Genomic DNA, 16,784 nt, shown 5'->3' with positions numbered 1-16,784 from the left:
AAGGAATATAATGCTTCTAGAAGACACCCCTTTCCACTGCTCTGCCCTGCAGGCAATGTTTAAATATGTCACGTGTCAGTCTCTAGACTTCTCCCCAAGTGTCAGTTTCTGCAGAGACATCTGTGCTTTATGAAAACAAATGGAATCTGTCCTCTCAGATCAGCCGTGGAGGCTCTCAGTCACAGCCAGAGGGGACAGCTAAAGAATCCTCAATGATCTGTGCACTTTAAAGACAAGAGAGGAGATAGTTAACTGACAGGCCTCACCTCCAGGGTCACACATTGAATTAGCAACAGACCCGAAACACAAAACCATTTCCCTGCTCCAAGCCCAGCTGCCTGTACATTCAAGTTTTCTTTGGAAAGATCTCCAAATTCTAGAGTGTGAGGCTTTTCTTTGTGTTCTCCAAACTAAGGCTACACTATGTGAATGAAGCCCTGTTCTGCGGCTTGAATGTGAGAGGCCCCTGTACTTTCATGTGTTTGAACATTTGGTTTCCAGTTGATGATGCTGTTATGGAAGGTTGTGGAACTTTTAGGCTATGGAGACTTGATGGATGAAGCGAGCCACTGGGGGTGGCCTTGAAGTTCCCTACCTCCATCTTCAAGTGGCTTTGGCATCTAGCTCCCTAGATATCTCAGTCTCCCTTTCTGCTCTCTGCTTTCTGACTGTAGATGCTTCAATGACCCGCTGCCTCATGCAGTTGCTGCCATGCCGACTACATTTCACCATAAACCAAAGCCCTTGCTCCTCTAAGTTCATTTTTGCAAGATGTTTGGCCTTGACAATAATAAAAATAGACAACACACAGACCTTTGACGTCAACAGTGAAGATGGATTTAGTTACAGAGAGCTGATGTGTCACAGAGAGCCAGCATGTCATATATTAGATATTACTTCCTTTTAGGGCATCCATACCCCAGAACTGTGGAAACCCTTTGAGAAAGTTTGTTCTGGAGAATCAGTATGGAAAATCTCTTCACTATAGCATTTTAAAGGAATGGTGATGTTGATGTTGGGGAAGAAATCCTTGGCTTGGCAGGTAGAGGGCAGGGCTACGGAGCTAGGTGCCAAAGCCACTTGAAGATGGAGGAAAGGAAGCCGAGGCCTTTGTTCTTTGAAAACAGTTTTCATCACCTATTACCCTTCCTTATTCTTTTTTTTTTTTTTTGGTTCTTTTTTTTCGGAGCTGGGGACCGAACCCAGGGCCTTGCGCTTCCTAGGTAAGCGCTCTACCACTGAGCTAAATCCCCAGCCCCCCTTATTCTTGTTACTGTATGTTACACTATATCCTGTGAGGAGCACATCCAGAGTTAAGTTTGGCTGGCTTCTTGCTTGTGATTAATTGTGAATGGGTCTGCTGACATCTGTCTTTGTTTTTAGTTAAGACGTGCATTATTCTCCTCTGTTTATGCATACATCCTCGTGAGACTGTCCAAGCCTGAAGGAAATGGCCCTAGTCAAACAGTGCACCATAAGCTCTCCAAGTGGCCATTGTTTATTTATGGTCATTGTTTATCTTCCTGAAATTGGGCATGCTTTGTGTTGCTTGCCTTTAAAAGACACTGAGAAAATGCACGTGCTCACTGGTGTGGTATTGACCAGCAGCCCTCCCATTTCTGTCTCTTGCATGTCCTTTCTGCCTTTCCTATAATCATTCTCACTCCCCTAGTTGTGGTTCCCACATTGACTGACCAGCAGGCCCTGGCAGAATGGTATCCAGTGTGAGGCTCAACTATGGAGGACAAAGTGAAGTACACCTTGGAATAAGTGAGTGCTTGGGAAGAGAAAAGGGGAGCTCAGTGCAGTATATCTAGGGAGTAAAAGACATAGAGAAACATGGATAAGGAGGCTCAGAAAAACTAAGGGAGCTTGGAAAAGGTGAGGGACTCAGAAAGAGTAAAAATCTAAAGAAAAGAACGAGAAAGAGAAAAAAGAACAAGAAAGAAATGGAAATGGCCGTTTGCTTTTGTACAAATCCTTATGAATATGCTTCACTAAAGTAGACCAACAGTGATTATATAACTTTTTATATTTTGTAGAAAAGGTTTGTCCTTGGTTTCCTGAGGAAGGTACAGTAAATTTAGAAACCTGGAAGAAAGTTGGAGAAAGACTTCAAAGTTATTATGATGTGCATGGAATAGATAAAGTGCCTATAGATAAGAGCATAATTTTCAGTCTTTGGACCCTTGATAAGGGCTAGGAGAGAGAGGTGGGTTTCGGAGAAGTAACTTCGTCCAGGGACACTTCTGTCTAATTATTTCTGTACTGTAGGATGCTCAATCTGTAATGGTAGTACACCATCCAGCTTTTATACAATTCCTGTAAATTTATCGGAGCACTGGTATTCTGAAAAAGGCTTGCAAATATTGGAAGAATTAGATCATGTTCTGGCAAGGAGCACATTTATGGTTAGGCTGATCATTGCCTGTGTTGTTGCTCTCATAATACTTATATCCAGGTCTACTACTTCTGCATTAGCTTTGGCACAAGAGATACAAACAGCTAGTTTTGTTAATTATCTTGCTGAAAATGTAACTAGCGTTCTGAGCATACAAGATTTGGATGGACAATTAGAACAAAGAATTGACATATGATATAGTGCAAATCATGGGAGATGAGGTGCAAGGAATGAAAGTCAGAAGCTATTTGAAATATTATGCTTATTATCTATGGACTTGATTAACTCCAAAAATGTATAATGAGAATCAGCATAGCTGGACCAGGCACCTTCCGGGTATATGGCATAATACTAATACTTCTCTAGGTTCATTTACCCTGCATAAGGAGGTATAAGATTGAGAAATGTAAAGCCTTTGTCTTCTGATGTTGCTAGCACTGCAGATGATACTCTGAAAGAGGTCCTCACCATTTTTCCTTCATAGTCCTCATTTACATCTCTCTTATTGGCAGCAGGACTTGGCTTTATGACCCTTTTTATGACATGTCTATTACTTGTTCTTTTGAGAGGAATCTTCAGAGCTTTCACAGATGGCAAAGCAGAGTTACAGAAGTTCAACCTCCCAAGTCTTCCCCAGAAGAAGTTGGTAGTCAATGATGGGTATCATCTTAAAAAACTTCTCGACCTAAGACAGGCCAGGAATAGAAGATTATTCACATGCCAATGATGGGTAAGAGCTCTGTTTTTGGATGGCAATCTAAGACAGGCACAACTTTCTGCTGTGTGACTGACAAAGTGCCTCTTAGAGATATAAAAAGGTGGGTAAGATTCAATCAGAGGTGGATCAACCTAAGTCAGGGCATGAATGCTAGGATTCATGTACCAATAATGGGTAAGATCTGTACTTCTTGAGGAGACACCTAAGACAGATACAGTCTTTCTGCACCAATAGCTGTGACAACTTTGTCGTGTATAGATAAAAAAGAAGGACATGTGGGGAGTACATCCAGAGCTAATTCGACTGACTTCTTGTTTGTGATTAATCATGAATGAATCTGCTGACATCTGTCTTTGTTTTTAATTAAGACATGTGTTATATCCTGCCAAGTTCCTCCAAGAACGCATACATCCTTGAGAGACTGTCCAAGCCTGAAGGAAACAAACAGCCTTAGCCAATCACAGATAATGTGTACCATAAGCTCGCCACATAAGCATTTGTGGTCATTGTCTACTTCCTGGAACTGGTCATGCTTTGTGTTGCTTGCCTTTGAAAGACACTGAGAAAACACACTTGCTTCCTGGCATGGTATTAATCAACAGCCCTCCCATACCTGTTCTTGACTCTTCTTTCTGCCTTTCCTATAATCACCCTCACTCCTCTAGTTGTGGTTCCCACATTGATTGAGGCAGACTTCAGCAATAACCATCTGTACATTTGTTAGCATATAAACGTGTTTATGTTATAGGCTAGGGTTTGCATATGGAAGAAAATGTACCCCTCTCCTTTCCTTCATCCCCACACTCTCTTCTTACCTTTTTTCTTCCCTTCCTCCCTTTTTTTTTCTTTTTGAGATTGGGTGACCTTGCTTAGTAGTATACCTTCTAAACCTATTCATTATCCTGCAAATTCTGTGGACTTACTTTCCATCAGGGATGAACAGTATTCCAGTCTGTATATGTGTCTGGTGTGTTCATTATCCTTTCTTCTGTTTAGGTGATGAGGAAAAATGAATTGTAAAAGGCACATGAGTCATGAAAGAGGCTATTAAGCTAATTGCTTTCCTGGCTTTAACTCTGTCATGGATTTGTTGTTTTGTTATGGATAGGTAAATCAAAATGTAATTGATAAAAACATAATATTAAAAGTGTAGCCCCAGAACTTCAGGATGGTCATTCTAACTGTACAGAAGTTCATTGAGATGCACAGGCTTTGAGTCTGGACAACAATGAGTGGTTCTGTTAATTGACCTATATTTTTTTTAAATTTGCAAATGCTTTATAGTAGAGTATAGTAGAGTGATTTTTACTTTAAAAGTATTACATTTATTTATAAAGTGTGTGTGTGTGTGTGTGTGTGTGTGTGTGTGTGTGTGTGTGTGTGTAGTATAAAGGTTGGGGGCAGTTTGTGGATTCTCTCCTTTTACCAGGTGGGTTCTGGGTATCAAACTTTGGCTCTTAGGTTTGGTGGTAAGCATTTTTGACCACTTAGTCATCTTACCTGTCCAGCTTTTAGTACCGAAACATAAATTAACATTGACTAGCTACCTCTTGCAGGGGAGTGGGGGTGCATAATCTAATGTACAATCTTATGCACAGCCCTGGTCCATAGCAGATCTTCAGTAAGTGCTCTTGAGGAAAGCCATTTCAGGATTCTAATTCACACCTCTACTTTAGCATTGTAACACGTTCTCAAGAATTACTAAGGAGCTTGGTGTCCCATGAGACATTAAAATGAATCTTTCTTGAATAAAGTTACTTTAAAATACCACAAGAAGGAAGCTAAGGTAATTCCCTTTCCCTTAGTGTTTGTTTTTAAGACATGTCTAATGTAGAACAGGCTGGCCTCACATGCTGTGTGGCAAAGCTAACCTTGAACTAGGTTCTCTTGCCTTCACCTCCCAAGTGCTGGGATTGTAGCTGTGTGTTGCACTGCACAGCTTTCCTTGGGTTTTGTTTAGTGCCACATGCTGTCTAACTAATGTAAGCCTTGCTGTGTGGGAGGGAGGGAATTCATGCCTGGTACTGCAACCTAGTCAAATACCTGTGGCTAGAGAGGTGATGGAACCTGGAGAACTTACTATTGCAATTTTCTTAAATCGATGTAATTTTGTTTTTTTAAATCTAACTTTTTGTGATTCTTTGTGAATTTCACATCATGCACCTCAATCTCACTTATCTCCCCACCCCTTCACACCCAGCCTCTGCCATTGTCATCTCCCATCAAAAGACACAAAAACTCGCCATGGAAACTGTAGTATATCATAGTGTGTCCCACAGTACACCCTTTTATCCACACTTCTTTCTTTGCAAACGTTCATTGCAATGAGGCATTGGTCTGGTTTGAGGCCTCTGGCTCCTGCTGCGCTATCCATACTTGATCCTCATTGGGACTCCTGTAGGATATCCTGTTGTTGCCATTTGTCATGGAGATCCTGTACTTTTGGATCTGAAGGACTGGCCCCTTCACTCATTCCAGCAGTTCATAGATTCATAGATAAGGTGATGTTGTGCTGGACCAACTCAAAGCTCTGGATCTGGGTCTGGGTGATGGCTAAGCTGATCAGCACAGCAGATCTTCTGCACCACCAGGGCAAGCTTTCCAGCTGCCCCAGCTAGCTCACCAAATGCTGCAGGCAGCATAGGGCACCATGCAAGTGCTGCTCTCCTGAGTGCTGCAGTAGGTAAGGGGCTGGGCCAGGTCTCCTGCTTTACTGCCCTGGAGCCTGTAAACCTGCAACCAGGGCTAACTCCACTGTGCTGCGCAGGTGAGGTGCAGGGCTTGCAGTGTTGCACCCAGCAAGGGGCGGGTACAGCTCCTTAATCTCATGAGCTCAGGGCCACCTCTGCTGTCTGCCATAGGGAGTAGTGTCAATGGGGGCATCTCTCCCTTGCCTATGCCATTGTGTGTCAGACAAGTTGTGGGGCCATCTCCCCCATGCTCATTGTCCTTAGAGCAGGCTCACCTGTGTCCCCACGACCAGGCTCTACAGTGATCCAGTCAAGGTGCAGGGCTTGATCTCCCAAATGCTGCCCCAGGTGAGAGGTGGGGCCAACTCTCCCATGATGTCCATGAGAGAGATGGGACCAGCTCTACACAGACATTAACATGGCCCCAGGTGGCTACCCTCAGAGCAGAGACAGCCTTTTGTGGTAACAGATCCTGTCTGCTGCAGGGCCATGAACCCAGACATAGATCTCAGTGGCAGCACAGGCTAAGATCTCATTAAAGTGGCACCACCAGCTACTCATATCAGGTGTTCCTCACTACCCTCAATTTTCCAGTTCTGCCTCCCTTCACTGTGTATACATCCTTTTACTTCTCTTTCTTCTATCTCTCCTCCACTTACTTGTCATCTTAGTGGCGCCAGGGCCTCGTGTGTCTGGGTTTGTCTCAGGAGTGTTATGCCATGCCCTTGCCATGTGTCACAGAGCAAGAATCATCACAGGCATGGTCTGCCCACCGCAGCTGCATGACACTGGGCTGGGAGTTGTCTCCATCACAGTCTATCTGCCCAGGCAACGTGTTACCAGGGAATCTCCAGTGTTGACCTCTCCCCTGCTCCTCTGCCTGCAAGTAGCTGGGGATGTTTTTCTAACATGACCTAGCATGGTGTCTGCTACCTGAGCTCCTGGGCTTGCTTGCTTGCTAGTCACTGGTTCTGGGGCTCACTGGGCCTCCTGGCTAATACCCCCCCCAGCTGTTCAGTGTTGCTCAATGGGGCTAGAATGTTGAGGGACCTCCCTGGCACATTGATGTGACATCACTGTGCCCCTCTGCTCACCTACAAGCCACCAAAGTCCCCAGGGTTGGCCATCAATCCTTTCTAACTGTATTCTAAATACTGATTATACTCAGACCCACAGATAACCCCACCTCAAAGAAGCTTCTTTTTGCAACAGATCGAGACTATTACAGGAAACTCTAATGGGCCAGAGTGCAGAGAGAGTAAGAGTAAGTAACTGTGGAGTATCCCACTACAGTTAATTCAACTGCAATGTAACCCCAATACCTAAAGCTCAGTGAAAACCATGGGGTGGGGCAGAAGAATTATGAGCCAGACCATGGCACCTGCTGTAGATAGTGTCTTCTAGACATTGAAAGGGAAGCCCCTGTAAGATTTCAACACCATGGCTGCCTAAATAAGACATTCATAATCAGAACGCCAGTTGACGTGCCAACATGGATAGGGGAAATTTCCCAAGACTAAAGGCAATAATCAATGGACAGAGACAGACAGAGAGAGAGAGAGAGAGAGAGAGAGAGAGAGAGAGAGAGAGAGAGAATATGGAGAATCAGTTTTCTACAGGAGCAAGCTCCCAGATAGGCTATGCAATCTCAAGAGGTCATCCCTAAATGCATATACTGAGCAGCAACACTGAGTGAATCCAGTAGGGTTTTATGTATTTTTATATAAGTATCTTATTTATATTTATATTATATAAATATATTAGGATTTATATATAATATATATTTCTGAATTTGAAAGGGAGTATGTGTGGGGGAGCAAGAGGAGTTGGAGAGAAAAGGAAGGATAGAAATCATAAAACATAGTACTGATGTATGAAATCCTCAAAAACTAAAAAAGAAAATATAGATTTAAAATTGGTTTTAAAAGAAAAGAAATACATAAATGGTGCTGTGTCGGGGCAAGTGCTGAGGCCACAGACAGGTCCTGGGGGCGATTCCTTACTCACTTTGGTCTACCACCTAGGGACTCTGCTCCTGGACTGAAGCTAAGGGGAGCTGTGTAAGCCCAGTCTTGGGAATGGAGGGGTGACCTTATCTTTATAACTTCCCAGTGGGGTGGGTGCTCCAGGATAATGTATGGTTTGGCTGTGGGGAGTATATGTGACAGAGACGCCTGGGAACCGAATCACTTGTCGGCCTGAGCATACACCAAAGTCAGAAACTGCAGAGACAGAGGAACGTCTTCCCAGCTGGTTGGAAGGGAACTCAGAGGAGGCTGCCAACTCATGGCCACTACGGAGCTTTACACTAAACCTGTTGACAAAACTTTGGGAACAACTCCTAGAGTTATTTTGTGGGTGTTTGCCCCTTTGAGTCCCTCTTCTCCTTAGGAAGCTTCTGGAAGAATCTTTGGTGTCTGCAGCAGGTGGATGCACCACTGTAAGTGGCTGAGAAAGTGCGGCTTCCAGGCCCGGGTTCTTGAGAACCTTGTCCTGTGCTAAGTGAGAGAAGTCCTTCTAAAGCCCGTGGGCACGTGGGAAACACGAAGGAAAGATTTCGTCTAGGAAACTGAGTGGAAGTGACCATTCTTTGTAAGACACTGAATTATCACTAGGGAATTAGACAGTGGCTTCATCAGTTGAGAAGTGGTTGGGAGGACGATAGTGTTTCACTGACTCCAGGTCTCCTCTGCACCATTGAGCCTTTCGACCCTTGTTATGTTCTAGGTCAGTTGTCTTAGCTCTCTTGTGGAAGTAGAGACCTTGTTCTTTTTCTATATGTTCCACTGGGTCACCACTCAATGTCTTTCAAAGAAGAGTGAGAGCTGGGTGAGGACATGGACCCAGCTGGCGTTGGTAATCCCAGGCGGATAGATTCAGGGCTGTGGGGTGTGGCCTGGAGGACAGTGATGAAATTCCAGGAAGCCCCTCCCAGCTCAGGGCTCCTTACACTCTTTCTGCAGTAAAGGAGCTTCTTCCCTTAGATTTATATGCCAAAGACGTCTGCAAATTTAAGGTCTAATAATTACCTAGAGTAAGGAGTATAATTTTGCAATTTAATTTTATAGTTTTGATACAAATTGATACCTGGGGTTGGGCGCTTTTAAATAGTGAAATGGTTTGGGTCTTTTAAGTTACAGCCCTCACAGCAAGCTATTTTTATATTGATTTTTATCTGTACCAAAATAGCAAGAGAGAGAAGAGGGAATATTATGGGCTGTTGACAATGCATCAAGTCCAAGTTCGATGTGGCTGCGTCTATGGTGGTAGCAGAGATTTACTGGAAGCTGCTGGAACAATGGCCAAGGATGTCTTTGTCCTGAGTAAAATCCCAGGGCAGGCCAGTTTGGGAAGGGTCACGCTGATTGGAGAACAGCTGCTTCCAAGTGATCTGAGTGAGTGTGCGGCTATGTGAGGGCTGCATTCTGGAAACTCTGAGGGGTTTAAACCCAGCTGTCCAGATCACACTCCAGCCCAACACAGCTAAGATGGATGTCTGGGGGAAGGTAATATCAGATCAGGGAGAAAAGTCACCAGTCTGTTGGTCTCCATCTGCCCTGGATCTGGGCCCAATAAGGAGAAGTTTGAGAGAAGCCAAAAGGAGAACTGGGCATATTAAATTACCTCGGTGTAATTAGTTAGGCTTCCTGTTGTATGATAAAATGTCATGACCAAAAGTAACTTGAGGAGGAGTTTATTTCAGCTCACAACTGCCAGGTCACTCATCACTGAGGGAAGTCAGGGCAGGAACCTGGAGGCAGGAACTGAAGCAGAGGCCAGGGAGGCTTCTCGGTGCTTGCTTAGTGGCCTGCTTCTCAGGGGTCACAGCCCAGGACTCCTGCCGGGGTGGGGCACAACCCTCCCACATCATTCCTCAATCAAGTAAATTTTCTTAATTAAGGTTTCCTCTTCCTAAATGATTCTAGCTTGTGTCAAGTTGACAGAAACCAGTGACACCACTATGAGTCCCACTTCCCATGGGGGCTAATGTGAGCTAGAAATCCTCATCTGTCAAAAACAAAACAAAACAAAACAAAATGTCTATGTATGGCTGGGTGTGGTGGTACATGCCTTTAGTTCTAGCACTCAGGTGATCTTATGAGTTTGGGCCAGCTTGGTCTACAGAGCAAGTTCCAGGACAGCCAAGGCTACACTATGAGACCTGATTCAAAAGACCTTTTTAAAAATATACATATGTGTGCATGCATATATATATGTTGGAAATAATATTTTAATAAGTGTATATCTTTATGTTTCACATAAAAAGGTAATATATTAAAATGTGTTGACTCTCAAGAGCTCTGATTTATTACAGTATAGAGTGGACAGGTAAAGAAGAGGTCAGAGACTTCAGATGCTTTCTCTAAGAGAATCTGATGTCCTGGTCTGAAAACTTGGGGCTAGTGACCTCATGCAGGGTGGCTCTCATCTCTGCATGAACCAGTGAATATACCTGTGCCTCTTTAACCCGGATTCCTCATAGTCCAGCAGAGCAGCACATGCCTGCTTCTTCTTGTAATTTTAGATTTGGTCACAGTCTTTGTTTCACAGACTCCAGCTCTGGGCCTCTCATGTTTCTCTTTTCTGTTTTAAAGCCACCACATAAGTTGGGCCAGGGTAGTGCATCCTGGCACTTGGGAGGCAGAGGCAGAGGCAGAGGCAGAGGCAGAGGCAGAGGCAGAGGCAGAGGCAGAGGCAGAGGCAGAGGCAGAGGCAGAGGCAGAGGCAGAGGCAGAGGCAGAGGCAGAGGCAGAGGCAGAGGCAGAGGCAGGCCAGCCTGATCTACAGAGCAAGTTCCAAGACAGGCAGGGCTCTACAGAGGAACACTATCTTGAAATAAATAAATAAATAAATAAATAAATAAATAAATAAATAAAGTAATTGCATATCATCGGAGTATATAGGGGGCATGGGGTTATAGTGTCTGTCTGAGGCTGCTGGGCTCACCTCGGTTTTGTTAGGGGGTACTGGAAGCTTTTTACCTAAAGATGTGCACTACATGGTGGGGTGGAGGGCTTTGGCTCCGAACTACTTTGGGGTGTGGCTTCACAGAAACTGACCTGTGTACTTTACCACTATACCTCCCCTCTCTTCCTCTCTCTCTCTCCTTGTGATCAACTACTTGATAAATTTAAGAGAAGTGCTTATTTTTGGCTTACAGTTCTGGGGGATACAGTCTACCATGGTAATAGAAAGCATGGTGGCAAGAGTGTGAGGTGGCAGGTCTACTGTATCCAGAGTAAAGTAGTGGAGGCATCAATCATGATGAGACTTGGGTTGTTGATTTCTGGTGAGAATTTCAGAGGTAAGGCATCTTGTTTGCCCATTCTGGCTGCTATGCTGTCATCTCATGTGGAGAACTTCTTTGCAGAGGACCCAACGCCTTCAGAGGCCAAGTAGGTAATGTAGGTGAGGTCGAAGAGAAACAAGAATATGCAAACAGTTGCCAACAGACAGTCTGATAAACTGGAGGCACCCGCTAACCTAAAGGTATGAAGAATTTGTTTTGCTCCCTTACAGCCTGTTCTGGTCAAATTGAATCTTCTCTAAGTGGACTCAGCTCACGCTGCTTCACACGGTGAGATCCCAGCCAAATTCCTAAGCAGAACTGTGTAAATTCCCACAGAGAAGGCTGCTGATGTCACCTGCTTCCCACCTTAATGCTGCACTGCCAGACATGTTTCCTTGGCAAGATCTGAAGGAAGAGGGCCTTCCTTTGGAAGCCAAGTATTCTGGATGTTAGCAGGTTTCTTACTGGTCAGACAAATAGCGCTGACCTCACCTCAGGCTTACATGCAGAACCCACATTCTCATAGGCCCCGAGGGCCATTCTGAGGACTACATGGTCCATCTCCTTACATTCTGAAAATAGAATATTTTACTCATGCACTGACGTGAGTCAAGCTAAGATAACCAGAATATTTTGTAACTGTTGTCCTTTTAACTCATAAAATTGTCCAATATAGAATCCTGGTTTGAAGTCATCTTCCACATCCAAAGCAGGTCAGAAGATAACTTGGTAGAGATAAAGGAAGTCATCACTCTGACACACATTATTTGTTATCATTGTCATGGTTGTCAGAGGGAATTTGGTGACTGTATAACAACTAAATGGTTACATCTAACCCAAGGGGAAGATTAAGAAGATACCCAGGAAATGACACCAGAAATAATTGTGATTATCATTCTTGATTGCTCCATCAGGGATCAAATAATTTATTAAAAACCAGAATAGTGTTTAGAAACCATCAATGAAGTTTATATGCATGTCTTCTTCATCAGATCTGTCAGTCTGATGATTTATGTTATAGATTAGCTTGACTGGGATAAGGGATGCCTGAGTAGTAAAAATAATTATATCTCAGAGAATCTGTGAGGCGCTTCCAGGAGGCGATGGTCTCTCAACTCTTGGGCTGAGCAAAGAAGTCTCATTCTCACCAAGTACATAAGCATCATCAGATCTTTTGAATACCTGAATACAAAACAAGGCAGAAAAGGTAATTTTTATATTCTACCTGGCAGTGCCACCTGTAATCTACTGTTATAGACCAGAGTTCCTGGTTCTCAGACTTTTGTACCTAGACTTAATTGCCTTCTCGGTGTGAAGAAAAATCATAAATATCCACAACCACATATCAATTCCTGTAAGTGTATCTAATTTATCATTTATGTATTATTCAGATATTTATTGCTTGTCAATAACCTACCCAATCATCTTTCAATCTATGCATTGGCTATTTTTCTATTGCTGTGATAAAACACCAATACTAAACAACTTACAGGCAGAAGGATTTATTTGGGCTTATGGTTCCAAAGGGACAGTGGTCCATCACCATCATGATGGGAAGTATGGCGGCAAGCAATCATGGCAGCTGGAGCATCAATCTGAGAGCTCACATCTTAAAATTAAGAGTAGGAAGCAGAGAGGACAAACTGGGCTTTGAAACCTAAAATTCTTTCCACACCTCCTCCAGCAAGTCCATCCCCTGAAAGCCTTCATAAACAATTGAGCCGTCCAGCGGGTCCAGTTATTCAGGGTCCCGAAGAGGCTTTCTACCTGTGGGCCAATGGGGGTGAAGAGAAGAAGGAGACCAAGCAGAAGTTCTGTTGTCAAGGTCTCGTTTATTGGGGTGAGCGTTACAGCTTTTAAGGATTTCAGGTAGGGGGAGTGACCTTTGTGAAACACAAAGGAGGGAGGGATGAGGATATAGGCAGTGATAGCAGGAGGCAAAGAGGTGAGGCAGTAGACGATGAGGTCAGGCGGTGGAGACATCTAGTGTTTGCCCAGGAGACATCTGGTATTTACTCGGGCTGAAGTATCCCGTGAATGTTATCTTCCTGTGCCGTAAATTCATGGGAGAGGCTTTTGTCCAACAATCTCAAGGCTTTATGGCAGTCATTTCAAGGTTGAACATCTGTGGCCATGCAGCCAAGAGTCACGTAGGCATTCTGAGCTATACAGTCACAAAACGGCCAGGCCCAAATCCAATATGGCTCCCTACAAACAGTATCACTAACAAGGAACTGAGTATTCAAATGTCAGAACCTATGATGGCTTTCTCATTCAAACTGTCACATTCTGTTCCCTAGCCCCATGGGCTCCTGGTCATATCAGGAGCAATGCAACGTTCATTCAGTCCAAATTCAAAAGTCCCCATAGTCTCTCAGTCTCAACATGTTGAAAAGTCCAAAGTCTCTCCTGAAACCCGAGACAATCTCTTAATAGTAAGTCCCTCTAAAGTCAAAAGGCAAATTACGTTCCTCCAACACACACAATGGCACAAAATACACGCTGCCATCCTGGAAGGAAAGAATGGGAGATAGTAAGGAAAGACGGACAAAAGCAAGACCAAAATCCAGCACCGCAAAAAACCAAAACTAGTAGCTCCATATCCAGTGTCGAAAGGCTCAGATGTCTCTGCTCCTCTAGCTTTGTTGCCTGTAGTGTACTTCTCCCCCCTGGGCTGTTTCCACTACCTGTGTGCAGCTGTGATTAGCTGGCATCTCATAACATTGTCATCTCCAATATCTTGGGGTTCAGTGCAAGCCAGGCTTTACTTTCACAGGTTGATGCAATGGTCTCTCAGGACCTCCAGGTAGGGACTCCCCTGCCACACATTTCCTGGCCTTGTCTCCGCATCCCTCTGAAAGCATGGGGGAAGGTTCTCATGGCCCCTTTGCTCATTTATCCTCCATGAGTGTAAGGCCAGCACCGGAGGAGGACACTGCCCACACTGGCTGACAACTTGCGATGGACTCTGGACACTTTGAGTTACATTTGCACTAGGTTTTCTTTGTTGTTCTTGTCTAGGAGAAGAAAATTTATTGTCTTTTTGTTTTACAAGTTGGAAGCTTAAGGGTGAGGTGTTGCCCTACGCACATCCTTCCCTTTAATATAATGTAGACTCCTTAATCTCCCTATGTCCTTCAGGGCTGTAACATTGTTTCCTGGTTCTCTTTTTCTCTTTAAACTGCTCTTTTTGTATTTTTTTCTGCTCCACTCTTTTTCATTCTAGGTTTAAATAAGAGTGCTTACCAACCAACCATGCCACAGGTTAGCATTAGGCTGTCTTGAAATTTCCTTTGCCAAATAAGCTAATTCATTATTTTAAAATTTAGCTTTGGGCATTGTCTTGCAACAAGGGCAAAAGCAACCACATTTATATTTCTTTTCCTTTTATTTTTAGTCTGTTTGCTAATACTGTTCCCCTCTGAAACTTCTGAGCTGGGCCTTGACAGTCCTCATAGGTCTCAGCCCTGTCTTCCAAGCTCCAACTAGGATGGCCCAGTAGGGGCCTCTTGTAGTGTTCAACCAGTTTTCTAGTTCAAAGTTCCAAAGCCTTCCACATTCTTTCAAAAAAGAACACGCACGGTCAAGTCTGTCATAACAATATCCCATTCCCTAGTACCAAGTTTTTTTTGTTGTTGCTGTTATTTTTGTCTGTTTTTTTTTGTTTGTTTGTTTTTCTTTTTCTTTTTTCCCCCCTTTTTGTTCTCTTGAGATTGGATTTTTCTGTGTCACTCAGGCTGTCCTAGACCTTGCTCTGTAGACCAGGCTGTCAGCAAACTCAGAGAAATCTGCCTGCCTCTGTCTCCCAATGCTAAAATTAAAGGTGTAAAGGCATGTGCCACCACCGCTCAACTAGTTAGTTTTCTATTGCTATGATAAAACACCATGACAAAGGCAACGTACAGAAAAAAGATGTTTATTCATGCTGACACCCCAACCAAAACCAATTTAGGGAGGAAAGGATTAATTTCAGCTGAGGAACCTGGAGGCAGGAAGTAGAATTCATGGAGGAGTGTAGCTTACTGGCTTGCTTCCTATGGCTTGCTCACCTTGCTTTCCTATAGACCCAGGACTCAGGCATGCTGCGACCCTCAGTAGTCTTGGCCTCCTCACATCAACCACTAATTACGGACATGTTTCACAGGCTTGCCTATGGGCCAATCTTATGGAGTTGTTTCCTCAATGTGGCTTCAGGAAAATTGGTCAGGTCTGTTACAGCAGTAGCCTGTTACCTACCGACATCCTATTATTTATTAACAAGTTTTTGTTTTGTTTTGTTTTGTTTTTAGGGTTTTCAAGATTGGCTTTCTCTGTGTAGCTCTGGCTGTCCTAGAGCATGCTCTATAGACTAGGCTGGCATCAGACTCAAAGATCTGCCTGCCTCTGCTTCCCAAGTGCTAAGACATTAACAAAAACCACCAGGACAAGCTTCCATGGGGATAAGAATCCATCACAGCAGTGAAGTATGACAGCAAGCCACAGGCTGGAGTGAGATGCTGAGGACTCACATCTTGAACTGCAAGCAAGACCAGAGTATGTGGACAAGGACAGACGTGTGGCTTTTGAAACCTCAGATCCTGTTCCAGTGATGTACTTCCTCCAACAAGGCCACATTTTCTAAGCTTTCCCAAATACTGTTCCCAACTGAGGACCAAGTATTCAAATATTCAAACATCTGAACCTTTGGGGGACATCATCATTCTAGCCATCAAAACTATCTGTATATTTATCAATCAATCAATCTATCTATCTATCTATCTATCTATCTATCTATCCATCCATCCATCCATCTATCCATCTATCTATCTACCTTCTGTCATCTATCTATATTGAGACCCTCTCTTGGTCCAGAGACTGTAGTAGGAACATCTAATTAGACAGATCTTGTTCACAGATTCACTGAACATTGCAGAAATGGGATGCTTTGTGGTGCTCCATCTACCTGTGACTTTGAATTTGAGTCCACTCTTGTATGTTCATATTTTGTGATACCACCCTTCATTCAAGTCATTTGTTATAGGGTTTGTTAGTTTTCAGCCCAGTTTTTCTTTCCCCAATCCTTAAGAGAAAACAACTATTTTACTCATGCTTTTTCCTACCCAGGTAGAAACATATTTTTTTAAACTCCCCAATTCTAGAAACTCTTGTCTTTTAACATAAAGATTTGGCACCATGCTATACATATAGTTTAAACGAGAAATTTTATAGAATGTTTTAGTAAATAAGTAGGCTACCTGTGTAGCAATTACCATCAAACTCACAAATAAAACATTCAGACAACAGAAAGGCTAGCTCCTGCTGCTGCCCTCTCCTGCAATCAGACTATATTTGGGACCGTTTGATCATGTAGAGTCCCGGGTTTAACAGGTGTCTTTGGGTGTATTAGAGGACATGCCCAAGATATAGAAGAGTGTAGAATACATGGTTTTAGCAGGAGTAAGACTGTGTAGGGGACTGGTAATGTACAAGGATGCATAGAACGAAGCACAGCACCAGCTGACATGCTTAACTAAGTGTGGTCCTGGTACAAGCTTTTCAAGACGACGGGACCATTATTATGGCTGTTTCCTTAAGTGTTACTTCTTGGAATGATTCTTCTGATTTTATTTGGTTGAAGAATTATTCAAGGTTTGAAAAGAAAGGGATCCTTAACAGGTACTAGAAATGTTTGCTTTGTTTCTAGTT

At 43.5% G+C, this 16,784-nt stretch overlaps 1 long non-coding RNA gene across 1 annotated transcript in view; it reads left to right on the top strand.

Annotated features, from left to right (window-relative positions):
- LOC134485893 (uncharacterized) overlaps positions 1-16,275 on the top strand; it is a 55,980-nt gene extending 39,705 nt beyond the window's left edge. Inside the window, exon 5 of the long non-coding RNA XR_010064208.1 lies at positions 15,389-16,275. This is a non-coding gene — a long non-coding RNA (uncharacterized LOC134485893). The remainder of the gene's footprint in view (positions 1-15,388) is intronic.
- The last annotated feature ends 509 nt before the right edge of the window (positions 16,276-16,784 follow it).

The sequence above is a fragment of the Rattus norvegicus genome, chromosome 2 (genome assembly GCF_036323735.1).
Source record: "Rattus norvegicus strain BN/NHsdMcwi chromosome 2, GRCr8, whole genome shotgun sequence".
In the NCBI taxonomy this organism is placed as follows: Eukaryota; Metazoa; Chordata; class Mammalia; order Rodentia; family Muridae; genus Rattus; species Rattus norvegicus.
The sequence above is the reverse complement of the archived record's forward strand: the minus strand, read 5'-3'. Positions and strand labels throughout refer to the sequence as shown.